Below are 15,548 nucleotides of genomic sequence, written 5' to 3' on the forward strand. Positions count from 1 at the left end.
TTTTATTATTATATTTTATATTTAATATTTTAAAAATCAAATACGAAGCATAATAATTAAAATGTGACATTAATTAAACAATTTTTATTTTTATTTTTAAGGTCTAATTTCTTTTGGACAGTTTCTAAAACTAAGCTAATTATCCTAACCAGAATTCTTTAAAAAAAAAAAGTATTTATATATAATTTTTTTTTTTTTTAATTTATAATATGCATCATAATTGATGAGGAATTTATATATTTATGTTTTTTCGAAATAAATAATAGAAATTTTTTTTTTTTTTGATCTATAACAACTACAGGACCGCCGTACGCAGGATTGCGTCCTGGCAGCGGACATGTTATTTTTCATGGACACTACGGCGCGTCCTCTCGCGAGAGGCAAAATTTCTTGTGAATGCTCACACATAGGCGCACGCGTTCACAGGTACCATAGGTAAACAAGTGTATCAGCAGCCTGCCAGCGGCAATTTTTTTAACCCCATAAAGGTATATTATACACTGTTTTGATAACAGCGTCTAATCTACCTGCTATCCAGTCCTCTAATGTTCCAATTTGCTTTGATCAACCGCCAGAGGACACAGGCAGCTCTGTAAAGTAGCACCAAACAACACCACACTACACCCCCCCTGTCACTTATTAACCCCTTATTAGGCCTTATCAAGCCATATAGACTCCCTTATAAACCCCTGTCGTTGCTCACCCCCCTGTAAGGCTCCATTAATATTTACGTATGTGTTTTAAGGATCCAGCAAATAATGAAACCGCAGATCCGCAAAACACGGATAACGACAATGTACTTTACGCATTTTGCTGATCCGCACACACCGAGAACTAGATAGAAAATGCAGGTTATTATCAACAATTGCGGACAAGAATACGACATGTTCTCTAGGCTCTACAAAAAACGCTGTGTTCGCCCAAACAGGCCAGATCTTGTACGCACACTTCCGTTCAGTTCACACCAACGCAATGACATATTCTTTTTTTTTTTTGAGCCATGTAAAAACACAGTAAAATCACAGTTGCGCTCTAAAAAGATCAGTTTAGAGGGGCATGGCGAGTTCATAGAAGATTTTTAATTTTTTATCCAAAGTTATGATGAAAACTATTTTTTAGATTATAATTTTTTTTTTCTTACAAAGTGTCATATTCAACAAACTTCTGACAAAAAAAATAAATTTCAGATTATCTCAATTTACCCATCACAGAATACAATTGTGTATACATTTTTTGACATTTATATTTGATACTTATTATAACGCTTTAGGGCACGGAAAATTACAGGCCAGTATAAATTCTTCACATGTGAGAAAATTTTAGAAAGTAGACACCACAAGGTGTTAGCTGAGGGGAATATTGAGTTTGTGGGACATTTAATTTTTTCTCACAAGTTAGTCGAAAGGGAGACTTTTTTAGAAAAAAAATATTAAAATCTATTTCAGCTAGCGTGCCAAAAAATAAAAAATTCAAGGAACTCGCCATGCCCCTCACGGAATACCTATAGCGTGATAAAAATTATTGAATGCAAATATATAAAAATGACTTCCTAAACGGAAATTTGGCCATTTGTGAACCTAGGCTTCAAAAAAGTGTCACACATGTGGTATCGTCGTACTCATGATAATTCGGGCAATGTTTTTTGGGGTGTCTTTTTACATATACCCATGCTTGTTGAGAGAAATATCTCAGTCAAAAGACAACTTTGTCTAAAATAATCTGAAAAGTTGTCTTTTAGAGACATACTTATCTCAACCAGCATTGGTATATTTATAAATAAACTCTAAAACACATTTTTTCTGCCGAGTTGCGCAAAGGCGCCAAAATTCTAAAGAGCACCTTTCGCATTTAACAGGGCATTTTTTACACATTTTGATTTCTAAATACTTCTCACAGATTAGGTCCCCTACAATGCAAGGGCAGTATAACTACAACACAAGTGACCACATTTGTGAAAGCAGAGACACAATTGTATTTCATGTTTTAGACTGAAATTTATTTAGAAAAATATTAGTATTGAAAGTAAAATAGGTAATAGTTTAGAAAAAATTATGTCAAATTTTGTATAAAAATCACAAAAATAATAAATTCAACAGCAATGCAATATAAAGAAATTAAAGCTGAATTAGTGAGAATAAAAGGAGGTTACAATTCATTAGGGTGGTAAGTTGTCCAAGCAATAAACCCTGAAAGTATGGTATTGACGAATTGTAAAAAGAGTTATTGTCATTAACGTTTGTTTAAGCTAGGGGATCTGAGGTGGTTAATCTATATATTTTTATTTTACAGATTCAATAACAAAAATATGCCGGCGTGTATTGTGACAAAGTGTCTTAACAAATCTGGCCGTCGAGGACAAAGTCCACATATAATAATGCATTATTTTCCTAATGACGTTGACCGTGTAGTTGTGTGGCTTGCACAAACTGGTCAAAATTTTGTTGACATTAATGGTGTTGCCAAAAAAATTAGTGAAGGAAGAAAAGCAAACAAATATGTAATTTGTTCAGAATATTTTACGGAGGATTGTTATCGAGTCAGTCATTACGGAAGAGTTTTGAACAGGGATGCTGTTCCAACCATCTTTCCTGATGTGGTTGACGGAGAAACTATTATTGAGGAAACTTTAAAAAAAACAACTGGACACTCGAGAAAGCGAGTTCGGGATACTGATTTTCCAACATTAACTGTTCAAGAAAATATTGTTCACGGTGATCATATTCTACCTGAAATAGTAAAACATGGTATGTGTAGTGTATCAACCCAAACTGAGTACAATTTGAGCAATAGCAGAGTGTATTTTTTATCCACTTCTCAATCATTCAATGAAGCCCAATTATCAACACAACAGGAACATTGATTATTGAATCCAATTATGTCCACACCTCTACATCAAGGTGTACGTAGAGTTCTACAAAGCAGTCCTGGATTTTCATCACCTCAAAAAAAATTTTTTTATTTAGATTCAGAATTATTGGATACAAATTCAATTCTTATGGACGATATATGTCCTTTATCACCAATTCAACAGGAAAACTCAGAACAAGCAGAAGTTACTGAAGAGCAATTATCGATTGATGTAGATCAAAGTTTACAGTACCAATCAGAATATCTCTCAGGAATATCAACTTTGGATTAATCTGGAAATTTATTGTGCGATTCATTACTCATAAAACCAAATAATTCTGATCGATGCATGCAATTTCTTACGAATGAAAACTTGGTAAACGATAATAAATGAATTGTATTTGAGAGCAGCCTTGAACAACTATTCAAAAAAATTAAATGTCAAAAAATCTAAGATTGCAATTTTATGGTAAAATCCTGGACCAAAAATTATAATGGTTCCTTTTGCAAATTCAAAGGGACTTGTAGTGCTGGACATTCTTTTTTACTATTTGAAACTCAACCAAAGATAGGACGTTACTGTGCTGGTAACATATTGACCGCTTCTTCGATTCTTTTCTCTGGTCAGAATTTTCAAAAAATAAGTGAATTTTGTAATATTTTAGGTTTATCATTTATTTCTCAATCAACTTATTATAGATACCAGGCTAAATTTTTATTTCCAGCAATCCATATTGCTTGGGAAAAAGAAACAAATTCAATAATTAATTCAAAAGTTGGACAAACCCTTTGTGTTTCCGGTGATGGTCAATGTGACAGTCCTGGCATAGTGCAAAGTACTGCATTTATACTGTTATGGACCTTTTAACCAAAAAAATTGTTGATTTTGAAGTTGTACAGAAAACTCAATGCTCATCCTCTGTTGCCATGGAGAAGTTTGGTTTTGAGCGTGTTTTGAACAGAATAGCTGAAAATGGACTAAAGGTAAAAATATTCGCATCGGATCGACATATCGGAATAAGATCTAAAATTAAAAAAGATTATCCATCCCTAATACACCAATTCGATGTCTGGCATTATGCTAAATCTTTAAAGAAGAAAATGCATACAGCATCAAAACTTAAATTCAGCAAAGAAATCACACCCTGGATTGAAAAATTAATAATACATTTTTGGTTGTGTGTACAAACATGTGAAAACTCACCAGAACTTCTAAAAGCTAAATGGCTTTCACTACTGAATCATGTAAAAAATGTACACCTGGGAAGGAGATTTGTATTCGGCATGCACACACGAACCAATAGAAGACATTGACCGTGAAGTACTCTGGTTACAATTGGGAACTCCACCTTACACCAAGATTGAGGAAATAGTAAATAGCAAGCAGTTGTTGTCTGATTTACCTCATCTGGCACATAACTGCCACACAGGGGAACTAGAAAATTTTCACAGTCTAGCTCTTAAATACCACAGTAAACGTATTCACTTTGGAATTGATGGGATGGAAGCACGGACCAAAATGGCTTCATTGACCCATAATAACAACGTTGGTCGTGAGCAAGCTGTTGTCAAAGTACCCAAAAAAAATACAGAGCCAAAGGGAAGTCTGCAAACAGCTTTAAAAATTCCAAAAGGCAAGGAGAGATGGATTGTACGGAACGTTTATGAAAAAGCTAATGTTGACTATTTAGAAAACCTCCAAATTGATGTTATTCAATTAGTCGAAAAAATTATAACAAGTGACTGGGTGTCCCGTGCACCGAATTTACCACCGAATCTTCTAAATGCTGAGAGACCATGTAAGGAGGATATCAAAAAGCAACAATTAACTCGGTTTAGGGCTATGTCAATTGCAGAAAAAACACCAATTTTGAATAACCATTTATATGTATAATAAAATGCATAAATAATTTTTGTTATCTTTCAGTTTTTAGATTACCTTTTTTTTAAATAAAATTATTGTTATTTCACAGTTTACAAAAAAATAATTATAAGTCATAAATTTTGTTTTTCAAATTATATATTTGTATTTTTTTTCAAATTAATGATCAATGATCTAATTATTTATATATATGTTATGAAAGTAAGTTTAGTTTTGAATTTCAATCAACACTGCGCAGCTTTAAGTTACAAATGAAAGTTAATTGAAACATAAAAGTGCGAGAGGCAGAAGGCTGGCCGGGTGTTAGGTTTGGCCGTCCAATGGCTGTGTAACTTCCAACGTCACGTGCCTGCTATCGATACTTTCTTAATGCATCAGGAAGTGGAAGCTTGCGACGTAGTGAGTTACGCTGCCAGTAAAGCAAGACTGCTACAATCTTAAGTACAGGATGCTCAGTGCTGTATTTAAAATAATTATAACATTCTCTGCCTGCAATTAGGACACGCCAAGGTATTCTGTCTGGGGGATGTCTATTTCCTCTAATAATATTTTTTATTTGAAATGTGCATGTTTATTCTCAATTGGTCAGAAACAGACTCCATGAGGGTGATATGAGGGCCCGACGTCCACAGGTGGGGGTTGTGTTTACAGCCCAACACCGTGCTTGATGTTTCGCATTAGCCAGAGAACACCAAGACTGTCTAATTCAACACTCGCTCCCTGTGCTCTTCACAGATGAAAGCAGGTTCACACTGAGCACATGTGACAGACGTGACAGAGTCTGGAGACGCAGTGTAGAACGTTCTGCTGCCTGCAACATCCTCCAGCATGACCGGTTTGGCATTGGGTCAGTAATGGTGTGGGGTTTCATTTCGTTGGAGGGCCGCACAGCCCTCCATGTGCTTGCCAGAGGTAGCCTCACTGCCATTAGGTACCGAGATGAGATCCTCAGACACCTTGTGAGACCATATGCTGGTGTGGTTGGCCCTGGCAAGACAATGCTAGACATCATGTGGCTGGAGTGTTTCAGCAGTTCCTTCAAGACGAAAGCATTGATTCTATCGACAGGCCCGCCCGTTCCCCAGACCTGAATCCAATTGAGCACATCTTGAACATCATGTCTCGCTCTATACACCAACGTCACGTTGCACCACAGACTGTACAGGATTTGGCAGATGCTTTAGTCCAGGTCTGGGAGGAGATCCCTCAGGAGACCGTCCGCCACCTCATCAGGAGCATGCACAGGCGTTGTAGGGAGGTCATACAGGCACGTTGAGGCCACACACACTACTGAGCCTCATTTTTACTTGTTTTAAGGACATTTACATCAAAGTTGAATTAGCCTTAATTGTGTTTTTCAACTTTATTTTTTGTTGAGACTCCAAATCTAGACTTCCATAGGTAGAAAAATTAGATTAAAAATGTTTTATTTTTTGTGTGATTTTTGTGTCAGCACATTCAACTATGTAAAGAAACAAGTATTTCATAATAATAGTTAATTAACTCAGATCTAGGATGTGTTATTTTTGTGTTTCCTTTATTTTTTTGAGCAGTGTAGTTATGGCAGTGTGCGGATCAGCAAAATGCGGAAAACACATTGCCGGTGTCCGTGTTTTGCGGATACAAAAAACAAAAATTGATGTCTGAATGGAGCCTTACAGGGGTGTGATCAATGACAGGGGGGTGATCAGTGAGTCTATATGGGGTGATCATGTGTTAATAAGTGATTAATAAGTGACAAGGGGGTGTACTGTAGTGTGGTGATTGGTGCTACTTACACAGCTGCCTGTGTCCTCTGGTGGTTGATCTGAGCAAAATGGACCACCAGAGGACCAGGTAGCAGGTATATTAGATGCTGTTATCAAAACAGCGTTTAATATACCTTTCAGGGGTTTAAAAAATTGCTTCTACAGCCTTCCAGCGAATGCTAGACGCTGGCAGGCTATAGATGAACTTGGTTACCTTGCTAACCATGTGAACGCCTGCTCTTGTGAGAGCGCGTTCAACGCAAATCTTGTGTCTCGCGAGATGACGCGCAGATGCGTAGAGGAGGAATAACCCATCCGCACGCAGGACGCACCCCTGCGTTAAGCGATCATGAGGCTGATAATATCAATCTATTCAATCATACATTGCAATCAGATAATATTTATAACTTTTATTAAAACAAAATATATAAATTATCCATTAAAAATGTAAACTTTTTTTCATAAACAACACTTTATACTAAAACTTTGTAACTAGTTTTAATCCAGTTGAACATCAATCAAAAAACATAAATATTTATTTTATAAAATAATAAATATATAAATTAATAATTTAACAATAACGTATAAACTTTTTTATTTAAATAAAGCTATTATAATTAGAATTTAAAAAAATAAATATATAAATTATTAATTTAACAATAACATTTAAACTTTTTTATTTTAATAAAGGTATTAGAATTATAATTTACTTAAAAGCGATAAATTCTGCAGCACGTTCTCTACAAGTTTTATATCCTAGATAGATTGACTCTGGATCAGGAAATGTAATTCTAACACTGTTGACGGCACATGCAGGAATATGTCGTCGATTGGATGCACCAAGGTATCCATGAATTCAGGCCGTAAAGGATCGATAGGCAGTTTTTCGAAGCAATCTAAAAAAAAAAAATTAAATATTAAATATAATAATTTAATTTTAAACCAAAATTGTACCTGTTCAAATCCTTTACAGATGGTTCATGTTGTACAAATCCCCAAGATCTAAAATTTATATTTACTGTCTCCACTCTTTTACAATATATAACAAAAAATTCATGCTCCGTAATGCAAGTTAGGCCTTCTAAAAAAGGATCGGCATTGGAAATTTCTTTGCAACAGACTGACTCTATATTGGTTGTCATTGGAATGCAGTTCATACACTCACACCAATCAGAATGACCAATTCTATTTTCCTCTTCAGTATCTTGAAAAACAATATAATTAAAATTTTCTGATTTTAATGGATTAGTTGCAAAAGATACTTGGCTCGGTGTTGCAGAACTGTATAGTTGGTTCATTTGACTTAATAATTCTTCCAACTGTAAACAAAAAAATTAAAATAAATACATTTAAAAAAAATTGGGATATTGTTATTAAAGTTAAACAATAAAAATTTGATTAAGATTTTAATCATTAAAAAAAAAAAATCCAAAATTTTGAAATAAAAAGAAAAAATATTTTACAATATGTTATAATATAGTTAATAAATAAAAAATTTTTTTAGAATTACTGAAATATAATTTAAAAAAAAATATTTTATTATTCAAATTAATAAATTTTAAAATATATATTTTTGGACAAAATTAATCTGAAATATATATTATTTTTTATTGGAGGCTAACATAAGTTTAATTATTTTAAAAAAAAATCATAAATATATTTTATTTAACCACCTCAGCCCCCAGTGCTTAAAAACCCTGAAAGACCAGGCCACTTTTTACACTTCTGACCTACACTACTTTCACCGTTTATTGCTCGGTCATGCAACTTACCACCCAAATGAATTTTACCTCCTTTTCTTCTCACTAATAGAGCTTTCATTTGGTGGTATTTCTTTGCTGCTGACATTTTTAATTTTTTTGTTATTAATCGAAATTTAACGATTTTTTTTTGCAAAAAAAATGACATTTTTCACTTTCAGTTGTAAAATTTTGCAAAAAAAACGAGATCCATATATAAATTTTGCTCTAAATTTATTGTTCTACATGTCTTTGATAAAAAAAAAATGTTTGGGTAAAAAAAAAATGGTTTGGGTAAAAGTTATAGCGTTTACAAACTATGGTACAAAAATGTGAATTTCCGCTTTTTTAAGCAGCTCTGACTTTCTGAGCACCTGTCATGTTTCCTGAGGTTCTACAATGCCCAGACAGTACAAACACCCCACAAATGACCCCATTTCGGAAAGTACACACCCTAAGGTATTCGCTGATGGGCATAGTGAGTTCATAGAACTTTTTATTTTTTGTCACAAGTTAGCGGAAAATGATGATTTTTTTTTTTTTTTCTTACAATGTCTCATATTCCACTAACTTGTGACAAAAAATAAAAAGTTCTATGAACTCACTATGCCCATCAGCGAATACCTTGGGGTCTCTTCTTTCCAAAATGGGGTCACTTGTGGGGTAGTTATACTGCCCTGGCATTCTAGGGGCCCAAATGTGTGGTAAGGAGTTTGAAATCAAATTCTGTAAAAAATGACCAGTGAAATCCGAAAGGTGCTCTTTGGAATATGGGCCCCTTTGCCCACCTAGGCTGCAAAAAAGTGTCACACATCTGGTATCTCCGTACTCAGGAGAAGGTGGGGAATGTGTTTTGGGGTGTCATTTTATATATACCCATGCTGGGTGAGAGAAATATCTTGGCAAAAGACAACTTTTCCCATTTTTTTATACAAAGTTGGCATTTGACCAAGATATTTATCTCACCCAGCATGGGTATATGTAAAAAGACACCCCAAAACACATTCCTCAACTTCTCCTGAATACAGAGATACCAGATGTGTGACACTTTTTTGCAGCCTAGGTGGGCAAAGGGGCCCATATTCCAAAGAGCACCTTTCGGATTTCACAGGTCATTTTTTACAGAATTTGATTTCAAACTCCTTACCACACATTTGGGCCCCTAAAATGCCAGGGCAGTATAACTACCCCACAAGTGACCCCATTTTGGAAAGAAGACACCCCAAGGTATTCCGTGAGGGGCATGGCGAGTTCCTAGAATTTTTTATTTTTTGTCACAAGTTAGTGGAAAATGATGATTTTTCTTTTTTTTTTTTTTTTCATACAAAGTCTCATATTCCACTAACTTGTGACAAAAAATAAAAACTTCCATGAACTCACTATGCCCATCAGCGAATACCTTGGGGTCTCTTCTTTCCAAAATGGGGTCACTTGTGGGGTAGTTATACTGCCCTGGCATTCTAGGGGCCCAAATGTGTGGTAAGGAGTTTGAAATCAAATTCAGTAAAAAATGACCTGTGAAATCCGAAAGGTGCTCTTTGGAATGTGGGCCCCTTTGCCCACCTAGGCTGCAAAAAAGTGTCACACATCTGGTATCTCCGTACTCAGGAGAAGTTGAGGAATGTGTTTTGGGGTGTCTTTTTACATATACCCATGCTGGGTGAGATAAATATCTTGGCAAAAGACAACTTTTCCCATTTTTTTATACAAAGTTGGCATTTGACCAAGATATTTATCTCACCCAGCATGGGTATATGTAAAAAGACACCCCAAAACACATTCCTCAACTTCTCCTGAATACAGAGATACCAGATGTGTGACACTTTTTTGCAGCCTAGGTGGGCAAAGGGGCCCAAATTCCTTTTAGGAGGGCATTTTTAGACATTTGGATACCAGACTTCTTCTCACGCTTTGGGGCCCCTAAAATGCCAGGGCAGTATAGATACCCCACATGTGACCCCATTTTGGAAAGAAGACACCCCAAGGTATTCAATGAGGGGCATGGCGAGTTCATTGAAAAAAAAAATTTTTGGCACAAGTTAGCGGAAATTGATTTTTTTGATTTTGTTCTCACAAAGTCTCCCTTTCCGCTAACTTGGGACAAAAATTTGAATCTTTCATGGACTCAATATGCCCCTCAGCGAATACCTTGGGGTGTCTTCTTTCCAAAATGGTGTTATTTGTGGGGTGTTTGTACTGCCCTGGCATTTGAGGGTCTCCGCAATCATTACATGTATGCCCAGCATTAGGAGTTTCTGCTATTCTCCTTATATTGAGCATACGGGTAATGAGATTTTTTTTTTCCGTTCAGCCTCTGGGCTGAAAGAAAAAAATGAACGGCACAGATTTCTTCATTCGCATCGATCAATGTGGATGAAAAGATCTCTGCCAAAAAAAGAAAAAGGAGGGGAAAGGCGTCTGCCAGGACATAGGAGCTCCGCCCAACATCCATACCCACTTCAGCTCGTATGCCCTGGCAAACCAGATTTCTCCATTCACATCAATCGATGTGGATGAATAAATCATTGCCGGGATTTTTTTTTTTATATATACAAAGTGTTTGCCAAAGTATATGAACACCGCCACCTCCTCAGCTCAAATGCCTCGGCAAACATATCTTTTACTGCAGAGGAGAAATCTCGTCTTGCAGCGCCGCATACACCGACTTGCGTGTAATCTGACAGTAGCGCAATGCTTCTGTCCGAATGCACATCAGTGCTGCAGCTGGTCGATCGGTTGGTCCACCTGGAAGGTAAAAAAAACAAAACAAAAAAGAAAAAACCAGGCCGCAAAGCAATAACTTTATTAACTTTAGAACAGAACATATTAACTTTTTTTAACTTTTTTAACTTTTTTACTTACCGGTAATTTTTTTTTTGTTTAGTTTTTTTTACCTTTATAGAACAAACCTCTCCTTCCCCATGGGACAATGTGCAAAGCGCAAATCGCCCAAAGATGTGGCGAAGTACGTTATGCACTTTATCCCAGGTGAAAGGAGAGGTTTGCAGCAGCTGAGAGAGAAAGGGCCCTAATAGCCCTGTGTGCCTGTCCTGTGAGATGCAATCCCTATGCTAGGTGTACCTGTGTGTGGTACTTCCGGAAACACTCACCAAAGCATAGGGCAGGGTGGTCAGGACAGTCAGGACAGAAATAGCGGGTGTCACGCCTTATTCCACTCCTGCTACAGACACGACATCTTTTTCGGGGTGACGGTTTGGTTGAGGTACCAGGAACGACACTGGGGAAATGTCGCTCGTGTAGACGGCTAACTACACTGGTGGATGGGGCCACGGAACATCCTGGGTAAAGGAGGTTCTCGATGATCTCTTCCTGGAATTTCAGGAAAGATCGTGTTCTCCCAGCCTTACTGTAGAGAACAAAACTATTGTACAGCGCCAATTGAATTAAGTATACAGACACCTTCTTATACCAGCGTCTGGTTCTGCGGGAAACTAAATACGGAGACAACATCTGGTCATTGAAGTCCACCCCTCCCATGAGCGCATTATAGTCGTGGACACAGAGGGGCTTTTCAATGACACGGGTTGCTCGCTCAATTTGGATTGTCGTGTCTGCGTGAATGGAGGAGAGCATGTAAACGTCAAGCTTGTCTCTCCATTTCACCGCGAGCAGTTCTTCGTTACACAAGGCAGCCCTCTCCCCCCATGCAAGACGGGTGGTTACAAGCCGTTGGGGGAAGCCCACGCGACTAGTTCGCGCGGTGCCACAGGCGCAAATCCGTTCTAGAAACAAATGCCTAAAGAGGGCCACACTTGTGTAAAAATTGTCCACATAAAGATGGTACCCCTTGCCGAATAAGGGTGACACCAAGTCCCAGACTGTCTTCCCACTGCTCCCCAGGTAGTCAGGGCAACCGACCGGCTCCAGGGTCTGATCTTTTCCCTCATAGATCCGAAATTTGTGGGTATAGCCTGTGGCCCTTTCACAGAGCTTATACAATTTGACCCCATACCGGGCACGCTTGCTTGGGATGTACTGTTTGAAGCCAAGGCGCCCGGTAAAATGTATTAGGGACTCGTCTACGCAGATGTTCTGCTCGGGGGTATACAAATCTGCAAATTACTGGTTGAAATGGTCTATGAGGGGCCGAATTTTGTGGAGCCGGTCAAAAGCTGGGTGGCCTCTGGGACGGGAGGTGGTGTTGTCGCTAAAATGCAGGAAACGGAGGATGGCCTCAAATCGTGCCCTGGACATAGCAGCAGAGAACATGGGCATGTGATGAATCGGGTGCGTTGACCAATATGACCGCAATTCATGCTTTTTTGTCAGGCCCATGTTGAGGAGAAGGCCCAAAAAAATTTTAAGTTCGGAAACTTGGACTGGTTTCCACCGGAAAGGCTGGGCATAAAAGCTTCCCGGGTTGGCGGATATAAATTGTGTGGCATACTGGTTGGTCTCTGCCACGACTAAGTCCAAGAGCTCCCCAGTCAAGAACAGCTCAAAAAATTCCAGGGCCGAACCGATTTGAGCCGTCTCAACCCGAACTCCAGACTGGGCGGTGAAAGGGGGAACTACAGGTGCGGCTGAAGTTGGTGACTGCCAATCAGGGTTTGCCAGCACCTCAGGGATTCTAGGGGCTCTACGGGCCTGTCTGTGCGGTGGCTGCGACGGGGTAACTAGTGCACGTGCCACCGTACCAGCTTCAACTGCCCTTCTGGTGCTCGCCAAGTCACCATGTTGTACGGCAGTGCTGGTAATAGGTCCAGGGAGGGCTGCGCTGCTGGTGTATGCCTCACCACGTGATCCGTCAGCGACAGCCCCACTCTGCTGCTCTTGAAGCGGATCCTGCATAACCTGTGGTCTAGCGACACGGGGCCGGGTACGCCTGGTGCTGCCAGGGACCTCCACCTCCTCGTCCGAACTTTGGGTCAGAGAGCCACTGCTTTCCACAGGTTCATATTCTGACCCGCTAGATTCATCAGATGAGGGTTCCCACTCCTCATCCGACTGGGTCAGAATCCTGTAGGCCTCTTCAGAAGAATACCCCCTGTTTGACATTTTGGACTACTAAATTTAGGGGTATTCCCTGAGACTACCCAAGAAAAAAAGCAAGCCTGTCTTACAAAGGGGATGCTAGCGAAGTACCGGAGGCCGCTGCGGTTGATAAAAAATATCAAAACTGATTTTTTTATCGCCGCAGTGAGTGTAAAATGAATGTGCAGTGATCAAAAAATATATATTTTTTGTCACTGCGGTGGGGCGGGCGTGGGTGAACGCACGTGTGGGCGACCGATCAGGCCTGATCGGGCAAACACTGCGTTTTGGGTGGAGGGCGAACTAAAGTGACACTAATACTATTATAGATCTGACCGTGATCAGTTTTGATCACTTACAGATACTATAAAAGTACAAATGCTGATTAGCGATACGCTATTCAGCGAATAAAAGTGACTGCGGTGCGGTGGGGTGGGCGCTAACTGACGCTAACTACCTAACCAAGGGGCCTAAACTATCCCTAAAACCTAACAGCCAATACTAGTGAAAAAAAAAAAGTGACAGTTTACACTGATCACTTTTTTTCCTTTCACTGGTGATTGACAGGGGCGATCAAAGGGGTGATCAAAGGGTTAATTGGGGTGCAGGGGGGTGATCAGGGGCTACAGTGAAGTGTTTGGTGTACTTACAGTTCAGTCTGCTTCTCTGCTGGATCCAACCGACGAAAAGGACCGGCAGAGGAGCAGACAAGCCATATAACAGATCATATTTACTAATATGATCTGTTATATGACTTTTGATTGGATTTTTTAAAAATCGCCAGCCTGCCAGCCAATGATCGTTGCTGGCAGGCTGGTGACGAACTTCTTCTTTGAATTTTGCCGGCCCGCGATGCGCATGCGCGGGCCGGCTTTGAGCGAAATCTCGCGTCTCGCGAGATGACGCGTATATGCGTGATTGTGCGCAGCGCTGCCACCTCCGGAACGCGAATCTGCGTACAGCGGTCCGGAGGTGGTTAAAAAAAATAAAATAAAAAAAAATTACATTTTTAGTTATTTGAAATTATCATTTTTTAAACATCTATTTGATACATAGTATTGTTTTATAAAAAATTATTTATTAATTTATGATAAAGATTCAATTAACTAATTTTTGGCTCCAGTACATAATGATATACCAAATGTTTGAAAAACAAAAATAATTGGAATACATGTTTTTTTAAAATAATTTTTTTTTCTATTATAAAAAATAAAATAAAAAAAGTACTAATAATGTTAAAAAAGTAAAATAAAATAATAAATTTTAATTGTATAAAGGTATATATACTAATCAAAATAATTTTACTTTTTTTAACTGTTTAAAAAAAATATATATATATTATTATTACCTCTTTGTCAAAACCAGTACAAGAGTCATGTACACTAACCCGCCTGGTGAGTTCATAGTTACTATTTTCTGTTTCTTCTGCCACATCCACAATATCAATATCATTAAATGGCTAAAAAAAGTATGTAAAAAAAGGAAGAAATATATAAATTAAAGTATTTATCCATAGCATAGACGGAGCAGTCAGTTATGTAGGACATCATAATTTATTAAATAAAACTAAATGGAAATTAGAAAGATAATAATAGAACTGAATAAGGTATTAAAAATCAATAAAAAGTTTATACAGAATGAACCACGGCCACTGTTTATTTTTTGTTATTAAAAAAAATATCTAGGTATGCATGATACATTGAAAATAAAATTCGATCACAATAATTACTAAATGCGTTATCTCAAATTGGCCAATCAGAAATTAAAGAGATTCTATATGAAGGGGCACCGTGCACATAATTCTCTTTGTGTGTCAACTATTTGAGTATTGTGTGAAAAAACCTCTCTCCTATAAATAAAAACGACAGCCTCTGTACTCACTTTCACGATGAATGCAATGCAGCAAACGGAAGTGAGCGGGCCGTCCTACGCGTGATAAGTCGTCACTAAGTAACGCTCCTGTTTCCTGAAGTTGGAGGACCTTTGATAAGTAACGTCTTTCAAGCGCTGGCCGGCCAGCTAGCTGCATTCTATTCATTGCGAAAATGAGTACATAGAATTGTCGTTTTACCTATAGGAGATAGCTTGTTTCAAACAAAACTGACTTACTTTACACACAAAGCCAGCTATGTGCGTAGTTTATGACACATGAAGGGACACATAGGGCCATAAGGGGGACAAGCATAAGATGATATATGTGTGTATTGTGCTGGCCCCCTTGATGGCCCTATGTGTCATAGCACACATTCCTTATAACAGTGGCATTAGCTGATCCACCCCATAACAGCGTCATCAACAGGTGCCCCGTAAGTGTCCTTAACAGATACCCCATAACAC

Source organism: Bufo bufo, chromosome 5 (genome assembly GCF_905171765.1).
Source record: "Bufo bufo chromosome 5, aBufBuf1.1, whole genome shotgun sequence".
In the NCBI taxonomy this organism is placed as follows: Eukaryota; Metazoa; Chordata; class Amphibia; order Anura; family Bufonidae; genus Bufo; species Bufo bufo.